Source organism: Chiloscyllium punctatum, chromosome 48 (assembly GCF_047496795.1).
Source record: "Chiloscyllium punctatum isolate Juve2018m chromosome 48, sChiPun1.3, whole genome shotgun sequence".
NCBI lineage: Eukaryota > Metazoa > Chordata > Chondrichthyes > Orectolobiformes > Hemiscylliidae > Chiloscyllium > Chiloscyllium punctatum.
Genome location: NC_092786.1, coordinates 33,645,018 through 33,670,369, shown reverse-complemented (window position 1 = coordinate 33,670,369; position 25,352 = coordinate 33,645,018). Strand labels below are relative to the sequence as shown.

General features: G+C 39.4%; 1 long non-coding RNA gene across 1 annotated transcript; it reads right to left on the bottom strand.

Annotated features, from left to right (window-relative positions):
- Positions 1 to 12,086: 12,086 nt before the first annotated feature.
- On the bottom strand, positions 12,087 to 21,534 carry LOC140468877 (uncharacterized). The gene is made up of 3 exons (XR_011955867.1): positions 21,283 to 21,534; positions 14,416 to 14,583; positions 12,087 to 13,874 (listed from the first exon to the last, which is right to left on the bottom strand). It is a non-coding gene; the product is annotated as an uncharacterized lncRNA (long non-coding RNA).
- Positions 21,535 to 25,352: the final 3,818 nt, after the last annotated feature.

Here is a 25,352-nt window from a genome sequence, read left to right as displayed (position 1 = left end):
CCATCCCGACTGGCCTCAAAGAAAGACTGTCTACAAGGTGTTACTTGCTCCTGATTGCTCCCTCTCAATGACTTCTCAAATGTCATTTGCTCACCAGGGCTGGGTACAAACAATATGTACAGCACATCTAAATTTTCTTCATTCTTCCATGAGATATGAACATTATTAGGAAGGTTTGTTGCTCATCTCTCATCGTTGGTGAACTGAGTAGTTTGCCAGGCTATTTCAGACATCATCAAGAATAATTGCTATGGGTCTCGCGAAACTCTGTGTGGAGTGCGCACATTCTCCCCGTGTCTGCATGGGTTTCCTCCGGGTGCTCCGGTTTCCTCCCACAATCCAAAAATGTGCAGGTTAGGTGAATTGACCATGCTAAATTGTCCGTAGTGTTAGGTGAAGGGGTAGATGTAGGAGTATGGATCTGGGTGGTATACGCTTCAGCAGGTCGGTGTGGACTTGTTCGGCCGAAGGGCCTGTTTCCACACTGTAAGTAATCTAATCTAATATATAGGTCAGGCTGAGTAAAGTTGGCAGATTTCCTTCTCTAAACTATGTTTGGGAAGAGACAGGTTTTTAACAACAATGGTGGTTTCCATGACTAAAAGTAGCCTTATAGTCCAGATTTATTGTTTGATTTTAAATTTCATCAGCTGTCATGGTGGCTTTTGATCTCATATCCCCAGCGTGATAGCCTATACCCTTGAATTATTCATCTAGTGACATGGGCGGCATGGTGGCTCAGTGGTTAGCACTGCTGCCTCACAGCACCAGGGACCTGGGTTCGATTCCAGCCTTGGGTGACTGGCTGTGTGGAGTTTGCACATTCTCCCCGTGTCAGCGTGGGTTTCCTCCGGGTGCTCTGGTTTCCTCCCACAGTTCAAAGATATGCAGGTCAGGTGGATTGGTCATGCTAAATTACTCATAGTGTTAGGTGCATTAGTCAGAGGGAAGTGGGTTACTCTTCCGAGGATTGGTGTGAACTTGTTGGGCCGAAGGGCCTATTTCCACACAGTAGGGAATCTAATAAAAAAAATTACTGCTTTGCCACCACTTTCCCAGTATCTGGTCCATTTCCTAAGTCTGAATGCCAGTTGGTCCAGAAGAAATTTAATCCCACATGTAGCCTATTGACAGTCAATTGCCTCTTGAATGGGCATGGGTAACTGGGCAAAAAACTGTTTATTTTCAGATGGCCAAATGTGGAATCTGGTACCTCAACCCAAGGAATCTGGAACAAGTCAAGTAATCTTACATATGAATGCACGACAAGTCAATGATGTAGTTTATATAATCTAAGTTATGTTCAGCCTCAAAGCCTTTGCCCTAGGGACTCTGATATGTCCTGTTCAGAAGCGAACAATTCCCTAAGTTTATGTTCCTCTCCCAATGTAGAGAAGACCCCTCCTCCTCCCTGCCACCATCCATGTACATTCCTCCCATTGACCAAGCAGGTCGTACCCTTTGCCTGTCCTCACTATCCCCACTTCACACCCTGCCCCCACCACCCCCTTTATCTGCAGCTACCTCTACACCCACCCTATTCGTGCCCTCAGCATACATTTAGCCCTGCTTTGACCTATTGGTGTGGAGGTGCTGGTGTTGGAATGGGGTGGACAAAGTCAAAAATCACATGACACCAGATCATAGTCCAACAGGTTTATTTGAAAGCACAATACCTCTTGGGATATTTTTCTATATTAATGATGCTATGTCCATTCTAGTTATTATTGTTAATTGCAGAAATAAGTTGTTACGCTGTTACCTTTCATTCTGAATTGGCTGAGCATGTGGTGTTTTGAGGGTAAAGACTAGTTACCTGCACGTTATCCACCTGTAAATCAGACAACATTCTGGTATTGAAATACATAATTAGCCATTGACTACACTTATTGTACAACAGCTCATACCTCAGTTCGAAGCATGAATGGCCTCGGAATCACAAGATTCCATGTTCATGTCCCACTTCAGAGCTTGAGCACAAAAAATTGATGGTGACACTCTTGAATACCATTGAAGGAATGTTGCAGTGCCAGATGTACAGGCTTTTGGGTAAGATATTAGTCAAAGGCCTCTTCTCCCTCCCAGGATCGGTATTATTTCCCACAACATGATTTTGAAGAAAAGTGGCTGAGTTATTCCCCATGGTCTTCAACCAATTTCACTGGAGTATGGGGATTTCAACACCAGGGGGCACACTTTTAAGGGGAGAGGAGAGAAATTTTAAAAAGGCATGAGGGGCAAATCTTTTCCACCAAATGTGGTTCGCGTGTGAAATGAACTTCCTGAGCAAGTAGTGGATATGGGTACAATTGCAATGTTTAAAAGACATTTGGATAAGTAAATGAATAGGAAAGGTTTGGAGGGATATGGGCCAGGAGCAGGCATGTGGACTAGTTAAGTGTGGGATTATATTGGATTGGTTGGACCGAAGGGTCTATTTCTGTACTGTATGACCCTATGAGTCTATGATAGATCATCTGGTTGGAATCACATTGTTATTTATGTAAATGTGCTGCCACATTTCCTCCATTACATCAATGACTTCACTTCAAAAGTACTTCTTTGACTGCCAGGAGCTTTGAGATTTGTGCCAGTTGGCAAAAGGTGTTATCATAAGCCCTGGGGAAACCAAAATAAAAAAAAACTGCTTCTCCTTTGAATCTATTTATATTTCAGGGCATTAATCCATTTCTCACTGTGAAAACAATACTTTATCAGTTTCACCAGTGCTTAGTCTGCTAACATTGTCCATTAGAAGATGATCATCTTCTGAGACTTTTGGCTTCCCTTGAAGTACTTGGAAATCTTTGGAGCATTTAGGTATATGTTCATACGTCCAGATATGTATCAATGCTGATGAAAACCTAATAATTTAACATGCTGTCCAGAAACAGCAAAGGCAGACAGCTAGACAATGAACATTTCTCCTGGCATAAGCCTTCTAAACCAGCGTAATGTCCTTATTACCCCATAAAGGTCATTGTTTTCCTAAGGCTTACATTCTGAATTGTGAGTTCTGAAAACACTCAAAGTGAAATTTGTTATGATAATTACTGCTTTCATAGGTCAATTGCTAAAGATGCTGTCAGGCTTAAACCTTCTTCAGTGAAGCTTGTTGAGTATGGCATGATGGTGGTTATGTTATTGGGCCAGGGATCCAGGGACTAGGCAATTAATCCACATTTCAAAACACAGCTTGGGTATTTCAGAACTTAAATTCTGGAAATGAAATGCTTACATCAGGAAAGCTGACCATGAATTAGTCAGATTGTTGTAAAAATAGCCCTTAGATTTCCAAATGTTCTCACAGGGGTGAATCTGGTGCCCTTACCCACTCTGACCTGTACAACAAGGTTCCCAGCAACGGGCCCTCAAGAGGGTTTTGAGAGCTCCACCAGTATGTCTTAATCAAATTCGGGGCTCTATTGTCAAATTGGAAGAGCTTCACAGTGTTTATGTGGAAAGTGGAAGGCACTTGGAAGTTCTCAGCAGAAGTTTGTAAAAGGTAAGCATTTATAAAACACAGAAAAGTGAACATCATCCCTGACCACAGACCTCCGTGCCATTTCTGTCCCTGTTTAGTCATCTGCAGCTGGCTGATTCAATAAGATATGAGGTAGGATACCCATTGCCCAGCACCTCCTTAAAATTGAGAATTAATGTGGCGCAGACTCACAGATCAAAGCAGTTTCTTTACGGGGAGCCCAGAGTTGGATTAGTGTAAAAGACCATATCTGGAAAATAACAGATCAGTCAACATCTGGGTGGCACGGTGGCACAGTGGTTAGCACTGCTGCCTCACAGCGCCAGAGATCCAGGTTCAATTCCCGCCTCAGGCGACTAACTGTGTGGAGTTTGCACGTTCTTCCCGTGTCTGCATGGGTTTCCTCTGGGTGCTCCGGTTTCCTCCCACAGTCCAAAGATGTGCAGGTCAGGTGAATTGGCCATGCTAAATTGCCCGTAGTGTTAGGTAAGGGGTAAATGTAGGGGTAGGGTGGGTTGCGCTTTGGCGGTGCGGTGTGGACTTGTTGGGCTGAAGGGCCTGTTTCCACACTATAAGTAATCTAATCTAATCTACAGAACATCTTTAAACAATAATAAAAGTGGCTGTGGTAACTGATCCTTCACTCATCCATATGGGGTATCTATAGACATATCCACCCATTTGAAGTTAGCGAATGATGTTTGATAGGGCTTTTAGGGAGAGGAGGCACCATTCATCAGTGGATATGGTCTATACTGGCGTGCAAAGACTGATTTTGATGCATTGGATGGATATGTCCATTCTAGATCCACAAGATCGAGGAGGGGCTTAACATCTAGCACAAAGAATAAACAAAAGGTCCCAGACACTGTCCGAACCTGGATCTATTTTGATCCATCTGAATTCACCTTGCCTCTGGAAAATGATCAGGATGAGACAGGGAGGCCAGAGACACACAATTCTCCTTTGTTTCAAACGTATTCACTCACAGGACATGTTCATCATTGACCTATTATCTGTCAAAGAAAAACTTTCCAGGCACAGAGCATCCTTCGTACAGTCTCCTACGTACTCACTAGAATCTTGTTGATAACTCTAGATGGTGAAAATGACCATCTTTGCCCCAAAGAATAAACATCATTGTGCTTCAGTCTCCATTAAGGTGAGGGCAAGGAAATGTTTAAAATGTTTGTATCCTGGGGACATTGACAAGCCTTTAATTTATATCCATCCTTAGTTGCTTGTTTTAACACGGGCTGAAAGTGCAGAAATTAGCACATTCTCTGGTTACAACAAAGATTTGCTGATAACCCAAGTCTGGAGCCACTTCAGTGGGAAAAAGTTGAATTGCAAATAACGAGAAAAATCTTGATGAACATATACAATAAATATCAACTCATGGTAAATGTTAAATTTCAAACAACAAAAACTCACACAGTTATGATAGAGAACTTTATTGAACTCATTTAATTGGAAAAGCTGAAGAACATCAAAATTATGGAGGTTTTATTAACTTTGCAAAACTGAGAAAGGGCAGTGTCTGAATTTTGGTTTTATTTGTACTGAATGTAGCAACATACTTCAATCTCAGCAAGCACATTGTAATCTCCAATGAATCTTCAAAATGCTCCAATTCAAAGAGACTTACACACCAAGCATGAAAAATGGGAAGAGAAGGGGCATTTGTAATTCAGAAAATACATTTGTAATGTAACGATTTGAGGAATTTTCATAACATGTGGGGGCAACCTCAGAAATAAAATAGTTGAGAACCCAGCTACATGTGATTCAACCCCATAGTAGCTGGGTATGAAATGTCCAACAAACTTACCACAACAATCTCAGGGTAAGTAGTGATGTGGAATAAATTTACCTTATGAGTGGTTGGCAAGTCCACTAAGCCATTTGTAACTATTTTTAAGGGAAATTATAGCAATAGTTTGTTCAATCACAGAACAGTAACACTTACCAAAGAAAGATTTAAAACAAAAAAAATGTTGTCGACAATATTCTTGACATTTGGGGGCTTTTTATGAATGTTTTGTTTGTAATTTAACTAACTGCTTCCAATAATTGAGGGCAGAAAGATTTATTGCAGCACATCCAGCACGAAAAAGAGTTTCCAAACTCATCAAGTCCAGAGATCTGATTACCAAATTTTTGAGCTCTCCAATTACCAGTCGGCAGCACACTGGGAAGTAAAGTTTCCAGAATCTATTAACATTACAGCTGTAGTTTTGTTCTGTAAGAAATTAACAAGGTCAAAGAATGAATATAAAATTATTCACGTATTTACCTGATGAAAGCTTCACTTCTGAATGTGAGAATGATATACACAAAGCATTCACTTGATTCAACTGCAAATTGAGATGTACCATATTTGGGAAATTTTCATCAACATTAGGAACTTCCTTTGCAGCTTCAGAATTTTGTTTTAGTTACTACATCTGCACATGTTCACGTCTGATAACTAATTGTAATAAATGAGTGACATTCAAAACTAGACAACATTCCTTGATTCACAGCTCCTTTCAACTAAACTAACGCTGAGGATTAGCAACTTCACTACTTATCCTGGTCTGACTGGACTACTGCAGTGGTTAGGGGAACTAAAAGATGCCAAAAAGGTTAAAGAATGAAATGAGTTAATAAGATTTAAATGCTTCTACTTATTTTAATATAACTTTTCTGCCTTTTATCTTTCACTGTTTTGTGCCTTCTGTTGTTACTAAGGTTGTCTTACCTCATAGACTCCAACCTCTGTGTGCTACCAGCTGTGAAATCTCATGAGTATAAGTGTGAGACAGATGGAAGTCTATTGACTATAAGGAGCTGGGTGTTTTCAAAGAGTGAGGCGCACATAAACAAGCAAATTTTGAACTAAAATGAATGATACCGTAGAATTGCTACATCTTCACACTGTTGGTCAGTAAGACCAGCTGAACTCCACACATTTACATCAAGTATATGCTCAAAGCTCTTGACTTCAGCTTCCGGTAAGTTTTGTAGTGGCTGATAAAAGTTGAAGGAGAGTGAATCCCCTTTGTTTTAAGTTCTTAGAAATTGTACATTAGGCCAGCTGTGTTTATATTAAACTTTAAGAGGCAAGATTTTGAAATCAGGATGCACACACCTGCTACTATAATGTGGCAGCCAGTTTCCAGGTCCAGTGTTGCCAGACTCTCTCTTCTTAAAAGGTGATCTGGGAGCCAGTGCCAAAACAGCACTTGAAGCATTAAACATAATATCAGCTTGGTGTGAAAGGTCACATATAACCAAACACACTGTATAACTGAGGCGTTACTCACAGAACAGTGAAACTTGATAAACCACAGTGCATCATCTAATTCAGTTACATGTGTTAATGGAGAAAGTAAATCTTCTAGGTTCCAGAGAGTTGTGTAACTTTCCTGACATAATATGTCGGTAATGGGTACAAGATGTAATTAATACTCTGCGAGGCTAAAAGCCATTGTGATTTATATTGAACTGTAAAATAATGCAATTGTTAATTATTAGAATAAAATCCACTTCTCTGTTTGACTCAGGCAAATGGTGAAAAGAATAGCAACATTTTAAGAGCCTTGTCATGAGCATCTGTATGCACACTTAAAGACAGTCACTTCAGAATCATGGCTGTGTACATATTAAATACACAAAGTGGTGGTCTCTGGGAAGTTAAATGATAACACTGCTACAGATTTGTTAGTGAATGGGTGGGGATGGTGGGGGTGGGGGGGGTTTAGTTGGGGAGGATAACAATCTACGAGCCGGTGAAACAAGCCATTCAAGGGTTGAAAAGTAACAGCTGTGTTGTATCTTTCAGGAGAGGATCAAGTCATGCGGCTGAGATAGGCAAACGTTGGCTTAAAGTTTGCTCTGTCTTTGATTGTCCCTTGGATATCTGCCCCATCTCCTGTCAAAAGTGTTTGCCAGCTGTTTGTTCCCAAGATTGTCGCTCATTCCCATCCACAGACATTCAAAGAGAGTTAAGTACTTTTATTTGAAAATCGAATGTCGTTAGAATCAGATTGTAGAGCAAGTGGGGCCCTGGTGTTTCTGTCATTTTTTTCTTTGTGTTGTTGACTTACAAACCCATTTAGTAAGTTGAATAAAATGGTGAGATTTACAGATTTTTAAACAAAATAAAACCACCATTCCTTTTAGCAATGAGAAGACAGAATTCTGTTAGAATATCTGGAAGCAGAGAAGATATTGGTATGAATTTTAATTGCGGATGGTTGGGTCATTAAAACTGAGCAGTTAATTACCTGGTTCTGCTGCTTCCAGAGGATCAAAAATGAAACGCTTGTCTCATTTTTGCCCAAGACAAAAACCAGTGCAAAAATGCAAACACCCTCATTCGCACTGCATTTTACACTAGTTGGCTACAGTCTGTTAACGTGTTGTTCAATGTTAATTTCAATATTAAGATATCAACCTTTTTCTCTCTCTTGTAAATTTGTTCTTTGGCCTTGCCAGTGGCATCCCCATCCAGTGATTGCTGCCCTTCCCAAAAAGATTTTGAGAAAGTAGTGTGGTGATTTCATTTTCACATTGCATTGTGATGTTGTTGGGTAAGGCACTCCTGGATTTTGAATCTGCAACAATTACAGTATGGTAAAGGAAGCAAGCTGTTCCATCTGCCATGTCCATGCTTGCTCTCTGCAAAAGTAAATCCCACTGCTTTGACTTCTCTGCATAGGCACAGTTCTTCAGAAACTAATGTCCCAATTTCAGTTAATCGTTTCAGGAATTCACTGTTTTAGGTAACATTAGCGTCATCGGCTCTTTGATTCTTCTGTCAATGGAAACAGTTTTTCCCTACCTGCTGTGTCCACCACCTCTTGTGATTTTAAATGTCTCTATCAATCACCTCTTAAATCGTCTCTTCTCCAAGGACAATGAGCTCTGGGTGATGGTGGTGAAGTAGTAATACTACAGTATACGTAATCCAGAAAATGAGGGTAATACCCTGGGGATAACTTCCATTCACTGCTGTAGTGGGATTTAAACTCACAGGACGAAAATGAAGATTGCAGATGCTGGAGATTGGAATCCAGAGTGTGGTTCTGGAAAAGCACAGCAAGTCAGGTAGCATCCAAGAAGGAGAATTGACACTTCAGGCAAAAGCCGAAGGGCTTTTGCCCGAAACGACAATTCTCATGCTCCTCGGATGCTACCTGTCCTGTTGTGCTTTTCCAGAACCACACTCTGGATTCTAATCTCCAGCATCTGCAATCTTCATTTTCATCCTGTGAGTTTAAATCCCACTACAGCAGTGAGTGGAATTTAAATCCAATTAATAAATCTGAAATTGAAAGGTGGTCTCAGCGATGGCAATCATGAAACTAGAATCAATTGTGGAAATCTAATAGGTTTATTAATGTCCTTTAGGGAAGGAAATCTGGCTGACAGGTGACTGCAGACCCACAGCAATATGGTTGAATCCTATCTATTCTGTGTTCCATCCTATAAGCCACTCTATTGTGAGGGGTGGGATAACAAATGTTGATCTCACTAGCGATACCCATTTCTCATGAAAGAATAAAGGCAAATAAATCTATCAATATAGTTCTGAAGTTTGTCATCCCAGGAATCTTTGTCATGGATCTTTTCTGCACGTTAACTAATGTCTTTGCATCCTTCCTAACATGTTGTGTCTTGAAGTGGTACATTACTTCCTATCTGAGGCTGAGCCAATGATTTGTATTAATTTAACATAATAGCCTTGTCTTTGCACTTTGCGCCTCTACTTGTAAAACAAATAAAGGAAGCATGATATGAGTGTACAAAAGGCTGAAGTGTAATGGCGGAGGAAACTCAAGGACGATGCTGTTCCCGTGCATTTGCTGCTCTTGGTCATCTCAGAGTCAGAGTTGTGTGACTTCATAAAGCTCTTTTGAAGAAACCTTGATGAACCGTTGAATCCATCGATTATAGGTCAGTTTAAATCAAAAGTTTTTTTTGGTGTTTACTTTCATCCTTGTCATCAGGAACAACTCACTAACACCGCCATCACCCTGAATCCCCCACAAAATATCGCTGTTTTTGGAATAGCTCCACAGAGGCTGACATCCCGTCACCAAGTCATCTTTTATTTACACATGAACAGTCCTTGACTTTAGTATTGCCTAATCCAGAGTCAGCTATCAGAATAGCAGTATCTCTGATGCTCCCCTTTTTAATTGTCAGCCGGGGCTCCCTGACTGGACCAGGTTAACAGCCCCAGTCAGGAAACTCATATCCCAGCTGACTGATCTCATTATAATCATTACTTTGGCTCTTTACTTTGGCTCCAATGAAAAATAAAATTACATCATTTTTGAAAATCATTTGATTATGCAAGAAGGCTGAAGAGTGGCCTAACAGAGGCCGTTAATATTATGAAAAAGTTTAATAGTTAAAAGGTAAAATTGCCCTAGTTTTACCAAGACAAAGGGCTGCTCTCGCATTTTGGAAAAAACAGCTGGTGGCGATTTAACCTGAGGGTTACCACGTATCTGGTAAGGGGAGAGATTGAGAAGGAGGATTCTTTGTGGTAATCTCAGCCAGTACATGAATTGAACCCATGCTTTTGGCATCATCACACACCAGCCAACTAACCAGCCCCTACCTTTACTAAGAGAAGGATGTTTCCACTTCTGGGGTAGCCAAAAACTGATGGAAAATACCTCATAAATTCAATGAGGAATTTGGGGGAAATTCTTTCACCCAGAGAGTCAATGGTTGGAATAGTTGGGGCAGATAACATAGTTAGGCAAAGGGAATCTATATAAATACAAGGCAAAGACAAGGATGGAAGGGTATGCTAATACAATTAGAAACAGTAGGATTAGATGACATTTTTTTTGGAGCATTAGCACTCGCATAGAGTCATAGAGATGTACAGCATGGAAATAGATCCTTCGGTCCAACTCAACCATGCCAACCAGATATCCTGACTTAATCTAGTCCCACTTACCAGCATTTGGCCCCTATCCCTCTAAACCCTTTCTATTCATATACCCATCTGGATGCCTTTTAAATGTTGTAATTGTACCAGCCTCCACCACTTCCTGTGGCAGCTCATTCCATACACGCACCACCCTCTGTGTGAAAAAGTTGTCCCTTAAATCCCTTGTAAATCTTTCCCCTCTCATTTTAAACCTATGCACTCTAGTTTTGGACTCTGCTACCTGGGGAGAAGACTGTAGCTATTTACCCTATCTAAGCCCCTCATGATTTTATAAATTTGGGTAACGTCACCCCTCAGCCTTTGATGCTTCATGGAAAACAGCCCAGCCTGTTCAGCCTCTGCTGATAGCTCAAAACCTCCAACCCTGGCAACATCCTTGTCAACCTTTTCTGAACCTATAGCTGGGAAACCAGAATTGAATGCAGTTCAACATAGATCATTTAGACCAGTGGCCTGTTTCTGTGCTGTCAATTTTGTGTAAAATGTGCTGTAGAAAATGTTAAATACAGCTGCATAGAGAAAAAAAAAAGTTTAAAACCGCGTGGAGTGTTTGCTGCTCATCCCCGGACAGGAAGGGTATGACCACACACATCACTCATCCTGTGGTGTCTTGCAGCATCACATCAGAGTGCCTCATGTACACATGCATTGATTTAAAAAATGAAACAAATCCAAGCAGTTGTTTTTTTAAAAAATAAAGGCAAGGAATAAATATTTAACCCTGAAACCATTAAATGTGACTTACCAAGCAGACATTAATTTCTATACTGTAATTCATTCAAAATTGAACTATGTGAATGTTTCTGGCTCTGCAGTTTCTGTTTTGGGTTTTCTGTATCTTATTTATTGGCAACAAAATAAGTTCCAGAGAAATTGTATGACAGCTGATAGCTTGTTAAAATATGTAAGCTTTTCTCAAAAAATAATTATATCTGTGTGAATGCACATCAAGTTGCTGATATTATAGTCTGTGAACAATACCTAATTTACTCACTTTTGGTTTTGACACTCATAAGCAGGTGTTAAATTCTGCCAAATGGTGCTGAAGAAACAAAATTGCAAAGGCACTTGCACTTTATAGTATTACTGATGAAAACATCTAAAAGGGACAAAACTGAAATTTTTCTTTAGTCTTAATCTAGCACTAGGATTGTGTGAGTATCTCATGAGCTATAAAGCTGTATGGTTCGACTTGTCCAAAAGACTGAAATTTGGATCCCAGTTTGAACCAAGCTTGACAGTTGGTGCTGTTCAGGTGAGGGTGCAGCTGTCAGGGAGACTGGAAGGACTAAACTGATGAGAGATTCCATGTCACTCGTTCATTCTGTTCATTGGATAAGGACTCACAGATATGGTTTCTCTGCTGAGTCCCCTTCCTTTCTCCAAAAAGAACAGTAAAGGTAAGAGGACTGTAGTGGGGAAAGGGAGAAAGTGGAGGGAAAGGAGGGGAAAGAACAATGTATTGAATTTGTTATTGTTAGGCATGAGGCTACAATCAAACAATGACCAGTCAGTTTTCATGATTAAGACATATTGGAAAAGTTGAAACTATTAATGGTCATCTATTCTACATATGTATTGTTACATTGTAATCATTGCATTCCCTATGGACAAAGATCTAAAATAAATACAGTATGGGGAAGTTAAAACCTGCAAAACATTTTCATTGAACTGAGCTAATGGAAGGATTACAGATGTAGGTAGTTTTTAATGTTGGAAACTTTGGCAAATCTACAAAACTGCTCCAACACAGAGTTGAATCTGGTGCATTGTCTCTTCATTCAAAAGCTTGGCTTAGCATAAGCTCAGAGATCATAAATTTAAATAACTCACTGAACAGGCAATGATGGAAAGCTGTCACATTTCATGAAGAACAATAGTACTCTTCAATTGAACAATAATAACAATGAAGATCTTGCATTTGCTACGTTCTTAGGATATCCCAAAACAACTAATTACCAATGAAGTCACTGTTTTTTACATGAGTTAATACAACAATCAATTTTTGCACAGCAAGAGTACAAAGACCGCAAATAAGATGCATGAACAGTTAGTTTGTTTTACTGTAGCTCAAGAAAAGCTTGGAAGACTATCATGGAATCTTTTATGCCTACAAGAACAGGCAGAGTAGGATGCACTTTAACATCTTATTCGAAATACTGAGAAAACTTTTTTAGTGACCTTCAGAAGGGAAGAGGTAGGCATTTGATTATAGGGACAAGTGATGAAAGTGGAGCAAAGTTTTGCAGAAATTAGAAGTTAGGATTTCGAGAAGCTTTTGAAATCAGGGCGTGGAGCAGTAATGTGAAGTCAGTTTGGAGGATTGTTACAGAGTGCTTTGGTGTTGTGGTCATCCATTAGTTATCCTCTAGAGATAGAAAGGGAGAGTTACATTAAGTAATAATCTGGAGACAGAAGTATTGAGGACTTGGGATAAGGCATACGTCTCAAAGGATTTTTAATGTCCAGTTCTTCCTCTCAGAAATTCAAATTTTATATTCTTCACGTTAAGATTTCAGCTTTAATAGGATATACCGTCTATATGTTCTTAGGTTTTACATGTTCTGCTAAAAAATAATCAAACCCAGAGACAACACCCATTTTAAATGATTCTTACCTTCCCACATGAACTCTTTCGTTATTGAGTTAGAAATTGTGTGTGTTGGTTGCAGTTTACTTGGCACTGAACACACTTTCTCTCAAAGCCCAGGTGGGGAATGACCCCCAGGCGATGAGGAGGAAAAACTAATTCGTCTGGTGGAGAAATCCAGACCAAGAGGGTATGACCTTAAAATTAGCACTAATTCATTTTGGAGTGAAATCAGGAGGAACTTGACAAAGGTGAGCAAGAATTTAGAATTGTCACTCTCCAAAATGCTGTGCAGATTGGACCCATCAAAATGTTTAAGATTGATAGCAATAGATGTTTGTTAGAGAAAGGGAATAGACCAAAGGTTGGAAAATGGACTTGAGGAATAGCCAAACCTTTTTGTGAGTGTCTGGACTTCTGGTCTTATGATGAAGTTACGAGCAAGTCTGAGGGTGGAGGGGGCGCAGAGACAATGAAAACAATTGGCTATGGCCAGTGTGAAGAATCTTTCAAAGTTACAAAGAAGGTCACAACTCCTTAGCTATTGGAATCACCATCATATCACTGACTCTAAAGTTCCTTGGGCCTAAGAACCCACAGCCCAGAGGTAGAACTCGGACAAGCACTGGAGGTTACAACAGAATTTGGATTCAACTGGATTGTATTGCTTTTGTCCAAACAAGTCCAATGACTCTTCATCTTCAGCAGTATCAGGTCACTCCAACTCAAAACGTTCCTAGTCCATAATTTGTTTTCATGGCTGATGCTGTGTATTTTGAATCAGCCACTAATTTCAGATACTTCCCGAACAGTATTTCTTGAACTACTGTTCTCACCTCATCCTGTGATAGAAACATAATAATTGGAGTAGGTCATTCCACCACTTGAGTTAGCTCTGCCATTCAATATGATCAATGCAAATCTTCTAACTAGGTCCCCTGTTCCCACTTTCTCCCCATACCCTTTGATCCCTTTAGTCCTAAGAACTATACCTAAGTCCTCTTGAAACCATTCAATGTTTTCCCCACATCTATTTTCTGTGGCAGAGAATTCCACAGGCTCACCATGCTCTGAGTGAAGAAATTGCTCCTCATCTCAGTCCAAAATGGCCTACCTCATATGATTAGATTGTAACTGCTGGTTCTGGACTGGACTAGTGGTGCTGGAAGAGCACAGCAGTTCAGGCAGCATCCAACGAGCAGCACCACTAATCCAGTATTTGATTTTCAGCATCTGCAGTCATTGTTTTTACCTTGCTGGTTCTGGACTGCCCAGTCACCAGGAAGGTCCTTCCTGTGCTTACCCTGTCTGGTCCTTTTAGGATTTTATAGGTTTATATAAGATTCACGCAGAGTGCCACACACTGCCAATATGCAGTCCTACCTCTCTCTTCAACAGCGCTGAGTAACGCTATCTCAAAATGCTCTGTTTTGCAGTTTCTTCCACCAGCAGATGGATGCTCATCGCTAAGGTTGGTTGTGATTTTAGATTGCTCAGAATCAGTAGTTTCCATGGATGGAGGTGTAGGTTTCACTGGATTGGTAATGTTCGCTGAATAATGATAGAAGAGTGGGATATTGTGAACTATCGGTGACAGTAACAGGAACCATGAATACTAATAGATGCCACAGCCTTCCTCACATGGGGCCACCTCAGCTGTACAGGTGCCCAATACTCACCCAAGATATGCCAACTGGCCTGACCAAGGATGATTGCTGTCGGTAGGCTGACATTTCTACTTTGCCCCCAAACCACATCCCACCTCCTTGCAGCCTCCCATGAACTTAAGAGGCTTTCAGAATTGAACAAGCTTACAAGCCTTTCCTTTGTAATGCTTTAGTTTTCTTGAATAATAATACGTTGATCTGCAGATTGCAAACTCTTTGACTTACCCATGTGTTTGGTTCTTTGGAATAAGCCAGTGTAAGACTTTGTTGGAGGTCTTAAACGATAACAAAAGGATGTTGTATGATTTAACCTTAAATAGAAGACAGCATGAAATGCCAAATCTATTTTGCATTGTATGTTCTTTCAAATGAACTGTACTTTTTCCCACATAATTACAAGTAATTATATTGGTTTCAACAGAATGAAAATCAGTTGTTCCAAATACTTCATTGCAGTCCTTCTGTATCACATCCTGTGGCACCAATCAAGATTACAAAGGGTTCAGTAGCAAAAGAAAGAGAATGAGAACCACAACTTGCAATCAGAAATGAGGATGTGACTTTAAAGACACAGTAATGCCTTTGTCAACCTGCCAATTCTAAAATGATCAAAAATATAATTTCAACATTTTCATTAAGAACTTTCAGATGTCATTACAACAATTTAATATATTTAGCTCAAAAGGCAATGAAGCTAAATATTCTACTGTTAGAAAGATCGATGGAACAGTCATTTAACCAGTCATCCTGAAGAATATTGACTTCTGTGGAGTTTCATTCAAATAATTTTAATTTTGTATGAATTTTAATGATATGACCATTTCAAGGTCCGTCTGATGCTTTTCATTGGCATAACATTATGTGAATGCAGATAGGCATTGCCAGTGCATACGAACAGAGGACAGTCATACAGCGACATTGACAATATCTGTGGGCTAGGCCACCACATCGTACATTATGTTTGTATATTACCAAATTGCAAGATCACACTGATCCTATCCATTAATGCCATATGATCTTCTGACAATGTTACAAAGGCAAGATTATGTTGTACATTGAAGGGTGATTCAGATTGTTTGGTGAGGCTGGAATGGGGAAACTTTGAAACAGAGGAAGGGGGGCGGCATTTGGAGAACAGTCAATGAAAGAACGAGGCAGATACTAGGTCAATTATTATCTATTGTAGAAATTTGGGACAAGCTGTTTCTTCATTGCTGTGTCAGTGAAGCTGCTTAGCAAATGTTTTACAATCTTCCTCATACACTCATGTAAAGAATATTTGGTAAGGTGACAGAATCCAAATATCTCTCCAGATGTATGCCGTATATCACATTTTCCGGCAGGTGTAGCCCGCACATATGTTACATGCATATTTTATGGATTAGGTTCTGATATGCCAAAATTTGGAGAGGGACACCTTTTGGTTGAATCTGTCAACCTTCACATCATGGAATAGTTGGCAACAACACAAAGGAGGAGGAAGAGAAATATTACAAACTCAATTCCGCTCTCATAACTTGGATTGCTGTCCAAAACTATAGGACTTTGGGATAATTGTAGCAATGTGTCTTTCTGGGCATTGCCTTCTCATCTCTAAGCAGACACAAGATGACAAGATACTTGAGGGTGAGGAAGACCAGTCAGCCCATCTTAATTCATCCATTGAGGAGGACTCTATGCTATCCCACTGCTACAGCTAATTGATTCTGGGAATCATGCATTTTGCCTATTTAAACTGTTGATCAATTTCTGCATGAAGAACTCTCAGACTCTGGTCTGAAAGTTGCATTGAACCAGTCTAAACCTTTAATCCTACTTGTGCAGTTTAATTTAAGTTGTTATTCTGAATTAAGCACTTCCTTTGCCTTAAAGGTATTATATAAATCTGTTAGATCGCTTCTTGTATGCTGACTTTGTAGGTTGAAAGTGTTTTTAAGTTCATTATTGCAGGTATTGGCATAGTTGCTTTTGCGTATTTATCAATGTCTCCCTGAATATTTGCCTTCCTGAATATCTCCCTTATTTCTCAACGTATAGAACAGTTTTCTTTCAGTGCTTCCTACCAGTGCAGTGGATAATTTAGATTAGATTACATTACAGTGAGGAAACAGGCCCTTCGGCCCAACAAATCCACACCGACCCGCCGAAGCGCAACCTACCTATGTCCCTACATTTACCCCTTACCTAACACTACGGGCAATTTAGCATGGCCAATTCACCTGACCTGCACATCTTTGGACTGTGGGAGGAAACCGGAGCACCCGGAGGAAACCCACGCAGACACGGGGAGAACGTGCAAACTCCACACAGTCAGTCGCCTGAGGCAGGAATTGAACCCAGGTCTCTGGCGCTGTGAGGCAACAGTGCTAACCACTGTGCCACCGTGCCGCCCTTAATCAAGGCTTCCTTTAAGATGCTTCTTGTTGTTCTGGATATGTACAACAACAACCGATATTTATTTAACACTTTCAACATTGTAAAATATCCCAAGATGTTTCATGAGAGCATTATCAATTGTAGTTTGAGCCAGAAAAGGAGATATTCGGACTGGTAACCAAAGGTTTGGTCAAAAACGTAGGTTTGAGTGAATTTCCTAAAGGGAGAGAAAGAGATTATCCAGAGACAGAAAGGTTTAGGGAGGACATTTCAGATGAGAGAAGAGCAAGTTATAGAGGAAGCTATGGAAGTTGGACGCAAGATGGTGCAGAAATAGTAAAACAAGGATGAGAAATGTAAAATTAAAGCTTTGTCAAAACAACACCACTCTTGTGGTTTTGGTGAGTGCTGTTCTGAATTGGTTGGACATGTTGAATATTGATTCTAAGGGATAATTTTAACACAAAAGGCAAATCAGTTGGTATAATGTGGATTCATTTAAAACAATGACCTCTAACTATACCCAGTTCTCAGGTATTTTCCATTGATTTGGAAACCTATTTCAAATGTTCACCTCTCTCTGCAAGAAGATCTACTGGATTCCAATCTGAAAATTGCATAAAACCAGTCAGGGATCTAAGGCTGAATTCTGAAAAGGATCCGGTTAAGAAAGAAAAAAATGCAGCATTCACAATCAAAGCTCTGGGGCATGTGGGGAAACCCAGAATTTTGGATTACCAGGACAAAACTCCTCCTTGTCACTTGACACCCACCACCTCCCAACAATGTCATGGTGCAAGATGCCTAGATCTCTTTCACGTTCATCCATAGCTATTCTGAACAACATTTCTGGGAGTACACATGTTCCTCATTTTTTTTCCTTCCTCTGTCTAATATTTTACACTTGTCAGCAGTAAATTTCATCTGCCATTGTTCAGCCCACTCACATATTGTGTTTAGTTCTTTCTGTCATTTCTGGCTTGCCTCCTACAAACCTACTCCTCTTCCAGTGCTTCTTCAAATTTGCACTGAGTTACTGAATCTAAGTCATTGATGTCAATTAGAAACAGCAGTGATACCCACGCTAGTCTCTAGGGTACCCCACTCAATATTTCCTTTTGCTTGTCTCACAAGTACCTGTTTTTTCCTACACTGCAGACTTTCTTTTAGATATTGTGGAATATGTGGACAACAATATGCTGTGAATATACTCTTGGACTTCCCTTCACTCCTCCTCAGTATCAAGTGATGTAGTTATCATTTCCAACTTTATTTGGATTTTCATGATTGCATGATGACAAAATACATGAACTGGAGATTTGTTTATAGGACACTTAGGGCATACAACTGGAGTACAATTATTTAGTAGGCTGCACATTTCATGAAGATCATGAAATTGTTTGTCTGTTATTAAATAATACTTTGATTTTTTTGTAAAATGGTCTTGACATCTTTTGTTCCTTAACTATTAAAAATCCCAAGTTATTCTGAGAATAAAGTTCTTGAAAATTTAAAAAAATATATATAGTTCCAGCATGCACTGACCATTCAGTTTGAAATACTTTGTTTGTCTCTGAAGAATTTTAAGATTAAATATCAGATTAAATACCAACTGATTAAATATCAATACATACTCAACTGGCAATGTATATCAACATAGTGATCAAATTGATAGAAGGAACATGGTAAAGGGGCTGAATAGCCTAATCCTGTTCCTGTTTCTGTTCATATGTTCTAGTGGGGATAGAATTACAACTGTTGTGTTGTTTAGTGACTAAACTTTGGGAAGAACTTCAGCAGAAACAAATGGTAATCAATCCCATGTCACATGGTGAAATATGAAACGATACCAAATCCCTTTGTTGATAACGTATCCATTTACAGAATGCAGTATTGTATAGGACCTGACACCATCCACCAACTCTATTGGCGCCATGCAGTTTCACATTATACATGTTCATAAACCAAATAAATAAATGGATGTCTCTTTAAAAAGACACTTTCACATTATTGTGAAGAAAGAAAACACAACTGTGAATGGAAATCAGTCAAAATTGAATGCTATTCCGTGGGGTGAATATGCAATCCAACCTCTTGGTTCCCACTGGTCATGAAAAGCTTTAAGTGTGCCACTTGCACTGAGCACTCCCGCTGGAGTGACATCCAGGCAGGGACATACCATAGCAGTTTCTCTTCTGACTGCACCATAACATAAACAAATTAACTGATTGACAGCCCCTTAAAGGGGCCGAATACCAAAAACAAATCTTCAAAGCAAACTGTAGACAGTAAGGACTGCAAATGCTGGACATCAGAGTCAGTAGATGTGAGTCTGAAAAAGCACAGCAGGTCAGACAGCATCCGAGGAGAAGAAAAGTCAAAGTTTCAGGCCAAAGCCCTACGTCAGGACTGGGGAGCGAGAGAGGACCCAGAAGTATATAGAGGGATGGGGATGGGGCTGGGGTAAGTGTTGCTAATTGTGATAGATGGATGCAGATAGAGGATTATTGTGATTGGTTACTGGGAAGGGTGGAGTGGATAGGTGAGTGGGAAAATGGACAGGTTAGAACAAGCCAGGGAGGCAAGGAGGAAGGGTGGGGCTGGGCATGGAATAAAGTTGGGGATGAAGGGATGTTGAAGCTGGTGAAGTCATTATTGAGGCCATTTGGCAGTAAGCGTCCCAGGTGAAATATTAGGTTGTTCCTCTAGTTTCTGTTTGGCTCACTCTGTCAGTGGAGGAGGCCAAGGATGAACATGTTGCTGGGAGAATGGGAGGGAGAATTGAAATGGATGGCAACCGGAAGGTTGGGTTGGTTGTGCAGAACGCAGATGCTCTGCAAACCAGTCCCTGAATCTGTGTTTGGTCTCCCCAGTAAACAGGAGACAACACTGAGAGCAACAGATGCAATAGATGATTAAATCAAACCAGAATAAGATACCAAGAGCTGATGGTGTGCCCCAACACCCAGTTCTTCTTTGAAGAAAACAAACACTGAATTAATCAAATTAATTGGTTGACGGCTCCTTAAAGGAATATTAAACATAATGGGTGGAATTTTCATGGCCTGATGGTTTACCTCTGGAGCCGGTAGGACTTGAACTCTGGTGCAGAGTAGGGACACTATTACTGCATCACAAAAGCTGCTTTTTAAGAGAAACCCAGTATCTTATAATAAAATGGAACTGTGAAGAAGGTCTCTGGACCTTTCTCTGCTCAGATGCTGATAGACCTGCTGAGTTTCTCTAGGAATTTCTGTTCTTGTTCAAGTATTTTATACACCAAACCTGTGTTGTTCTCCAAATAATAAATTTTTAATCAATCTGTTCAAGTTTAATACTTCTGGAAAAAGTGGGGTGTGAACTCAGGCCTCCTGACTCAGAGCTACAGACACTACCATTGTGCCACAAGAACCCCTCATCAGTGCTCAGGGAGTGATCTTCTAATCAACCTGTTCAAAGATGTTTTAACACACCTCTGGAGATGGGGTAGGGGGGACTGAACACAGGCCCTCTGTCTCAGGGTTAGGTATACAACCACTGTGCCATGTAAGTCATTCTTGTGCGTTCAAGATATTTAGTCAAAAGTGACCCAAGGGACAACTTTTTCTCACAGAGGATGGTGCGTGTATGGACCGAGCTACCAGAGGAAATGATGGAGGCTGGTAGAATTACAACCTTTAAAAAGTATTGGATGAGTATATAAATAATCAGGGTTTAGAGGTATATGGGCCAAATGCTGGCAAATGGGACTAGGTTAAATTGGGATAGCTGTTCAGCACGGACTAGTTGGACCAAAGGGTCTATTTCCATGCTGTACACCTCTGTGACGCTGACTCTAATTGAATCTGTAGCCTCAATATTAGAAGAAAAATCAGATAACTCCAAGCTGAATATGTAATAAAATTGAAGATCCATTTATTATATTGGAATTATGTTGTCATTTATGAATGTTTAAAGGAAAACATCTGCGATGACATCAGAATGCATGTCCAGCATTTCACTTTGCTATCTCATCCTTGGAGCTCTACACAGACTGGCTCAAATTAGTAGTTTTAAAATATAAAACATGTTATTAAGAGTTCACCGAGTGACTGGTATGCATTTCCTTTTTTTAAAAAAAAGAGCTTTACTTGCATCTTTTTCAGCCAATGCTCCTTTAAGGACTGCCAGTAGCTGACCAACAAGTCAAAAATAAAATGTTACTCACCAGCTTTCAATCTCCTGCAACGTTCCACTTTGTCGCAGAGCACACCTCTTCAGTGAACTTTTTGTGAAGAATATATCAGGATATTCAAAAATAATATGTCAGCGAGATTGCTTTTCTCCAAACTATTTATTATCCATCACATTCCTGTTGCTCCGCTGCTGAATTCAGGAACAGGCTGCCTGCTGGGCACCTGCTGGAAGTCAGGATTGTTCAGTGGGTTAAGCATTCCATACTTAACCTGCATTTGATACGTTGTTGCAGCTGATCTGGTCTATTTAACTACATCCAAATGCATGTCATCAGGGACCAGCTGAAAACATAAAGTGGGTTCTCAAATCACTAGGCACCCAGGTCAAAGCAAATGGAATAATAAAATCCAAATGATTTCATCTCATTTTCCATCAGCCTACCTCATACATAAATCCTGAGCTCTCAGTACCTTTAGGTTTTATCGCATCCACTAAGGCACATTTTGCAAGGCAAGAGCTTTCCCTATTGTCTACCTCTTTAAAAGGTAAATATACAGGATACAGACTCCATATGTTCAAAAGCAAACTTCAATCTATTAAATGCTTCGTTGATTGTAGTGATAAATATTGAGTCTTGTTCAAAGCAAATACTTGCCTTTTCTCCACATTAGATCTTTATTGAAGTTTGCAATCACTAAAAGTAAAACAACACAAATTCATTGATATTCATTTAAAAGATATATAGTCTCTGGTATGATTTACCAATGTTGTGGGTCATAATGACAGTTCAGGATAAAGTTGCTGATTTAAGAAGCAGGATATTTCCAAAGCAATTTCAGTTTCGTTGTTTCATCTGTACTGCATCACAAATTAGGATTATCTTTGCTAATGTGCACTGGGGATCAACATACATGTAATCATTTTGTTCTTTCCCAGAAAGCATGTCTGGTTGGAGTAAACAGCAGATATGGCTAAACATTTAATCCATGGCTCAGTGAAACCAGAACTATTGTTTAGAAGGACTGGATTTCACAAAGGCAATGTTTACTCACATTTTCACCCACCAAATACCGGCAAAAACAGCAACATGAGAAGATACTTACAAAAATAAAAAGGAAATCTTCTGTGAAGTTGCAGGCAGGACTTTTTGACAATGTCAGTCAATGTTGAAGTTTTGGGGAAACTGTATCTTCAGAACTCAAAAATTGTTGCTGTCTGAAGGTAACCAGAAATACGCCAGAGATTTATCACAGTAATTCCTTTGATTTACACTGGCAATTACCTGTGTGGCCTTGTCACTTCTGTTCCTTCAAAGATTTTTTTAATCTTATCAACAACTAGCTCCATTCATTTTGAGAAGTCTGGTGATTGTTGGAGATGACAAAGGCATAGGAATACCGCATTGCATGTATTCCAACAACTGAGCAAAGATTAAACCCTTCAAGTGGAACCAAGATATGCTAGAATCTTTGCCCTGCTCATAATACACAATGAACTAGGATAGACATACATTATATTGCACAATCAGAATAAGTGATTCGATTGTGAAGTGTATGAATTTGTGCATTTTCTTTACATGTCTGGCTTATTCACTTTAAGTATTAATTATTGATGTAAAATGTATTGAATTTTACATTATAGTAAATTCACATCCGATTTCTTCATATCTGACATTCAGCCAAAATCCATCTCCTACTAGTCAGATTAAAAATCTCTGAACGTTTGAGTCTCCCTATGCTTTGCTCGGGCGCTAAACAAAATAATTTTAAGGACTCTCTAGTCGATTCCTATTGACTGTGAGTCAGCAGCACGGAATCTTCATAACTCATTACTAGTTGGCACTAAATTGTAAACCTCACTCAGAGAGGCCACAAAAATGGCTGCCGTGGGAAATGGAATTGTCGGATGGCAGATTGACAGTGTATTGGCTCGTCTTCTGAGCTTTAGGATCAAGGACAGGGCAGCGAGAGGAAGTTATCTATCCCATGTGATCTCAAAGTGGTTCATGCTAAAACTAGGGACATTAAAAAGAGAGAAGCATTTGATTCCAACATTGAGATCTCTTAACTGGACAAAACAACTGCAATACTACAAGAAAGTTCCCAGCCACTATTTTGTAGGATAGATTCATTGAAACAATTGATTAGCTAACTATCAGATGCCACACTTTGATAACTAAATTACTGCAAAAGTCATGCAAGTGTAGGATTTGTTACAGTAAATGATACTAACATAAATGGTCCAACAAGAAAATTAGTCCTAATCAGGGAATTATCATCCATATTTCTAAGACGTTGATTATTTGATATTTTTGATGAATTCAAATAGGTACTTTGTGTACTAATTTAAAATGCAGCAAGCATTACAAAATGACCTGAGTAACAACCTACTGAATCTGTGGTATGTTTGAACAGCATTAAGCAGAGTGTAATTTTATGGGCAGCCAAGATAAGAGAGCGAAAAAGCAAACTAGAGCTTCAAATCCAAATTGGTGGATTGTTGTACAGGATTAGAAATGGTTAATCTTCAATGCATTCCAAGAAAATGGATTAATTCATGCTGGTGATCCCTCTGCTTCTGATTGCATTAGTCGTGAATTAAAAACATTTACTTTTCTGAACTTTCCTTTATTTTGTTTATTGGTAGAGTCACAGCTGTTTCCTCAGGCCATAATACTTTCCTCAAATATGTACTGTTCTCATGCCCCAAATCCTGAAAGGTTCTCTCCATTTGATCGTTTCTGAAAAATGATAATTTGCGCTATAGTTTAAACTGTTAAAACTCCCATTTTCCCAGCATACCGTCATAAGCATTTCCATCTCCCGAGAACATTGTCTGCTTTCTTCTAAAGCGCATTTCAGCAAGAATGTTGTCTTGGGCCTGTTGAGGTACAGCTAGCAATGATCTGTGAGGCAACCTTAACTTTAGTTCCTTGTTCAGACAGTATTAGGTTTTGAATGCGTATGAGGGAGAGGGTCATGTCGATTCAGTTCACTTTATGTGGTTCAAATAGATATTTGTGCTTTGTAAGGTGATGCAAATAGAACTGGTTAAAATGGTAGTTTTATTCTTAAAAAACAAAGCATATATGCACAGGAATTTTAATTTATCTTTTATAACTTAGCTTTTAAACTTGTGTGCATTAATTATTGATCTTAAATGCAAATCTAGAAATGGGTCTTAGTGCATGGAGGTGCAAAGCATTTAGCTGACAGTTTTTTGAAGCTCTATTTTAACAAAAAATATTTAACCCATTTAAAATAAACAGGTTGATGGCTTTGTTGAAACAGTTGGCACAGGAATGTCATACAAAGTGTCATATGTTCATATACTAACATTGAAAACTGTCAGTTCTGGATTAAGCATTAAAATTGAAGACAATAGAGGTGTTTCTACTATTAAATATTCCCAGTGGGGGTATCTAGAGCCTTTAGAGCCATTGCTAAGTTTATCTGTGACCAAATTAGAGGTGTCAGGATTGGTTACAATTCTAATGTTGGACCCTGGTACTTTTTGTGCCCTACAATATAAAAAGGAGGGCACAAAGTTGGCCAGATGTTTTGCTCCGATACTAATAATCCTCGGAAACACATTATTCTTTTTATAAGGAAAAGAAAATGTTCACATTAATTGAATTCATAGAATGGATCTGGTCTCCTTTGAAAAGGAAAATAGCATTGTTCACATATTTTAGTAATTCCTCAGGCAATATTATTATGATTCCAGTTGATGTTATTACTGGACGAGTCTGATCCCAGACTGAAATCTGCCTGGATTGATGATATTTTGTTGATTGTTTTGTTTCATTGGAACAGAAGCATAGAATGCTGTAGATTCAGTATTAACAATAACACAGAAGTTTATTACACAGAAGAAATTAAGATAACACCTGGTATAAGCCAGGTGATTTACATATAACACAAGAGTAAAGACTTCAGATGGTAAAATACAATCCTATTAATCTCAACAGCACTCCTTTACTGTGCTTAAACACGACATTATTCCTTTCTCTATCATGTCTATAGGGTTTATCTTTTGATAAATGTTTCAATTCCCTCTCTTAAGCAAGTGATATCCTCTTCCTCGCGTTTTCATCCAACT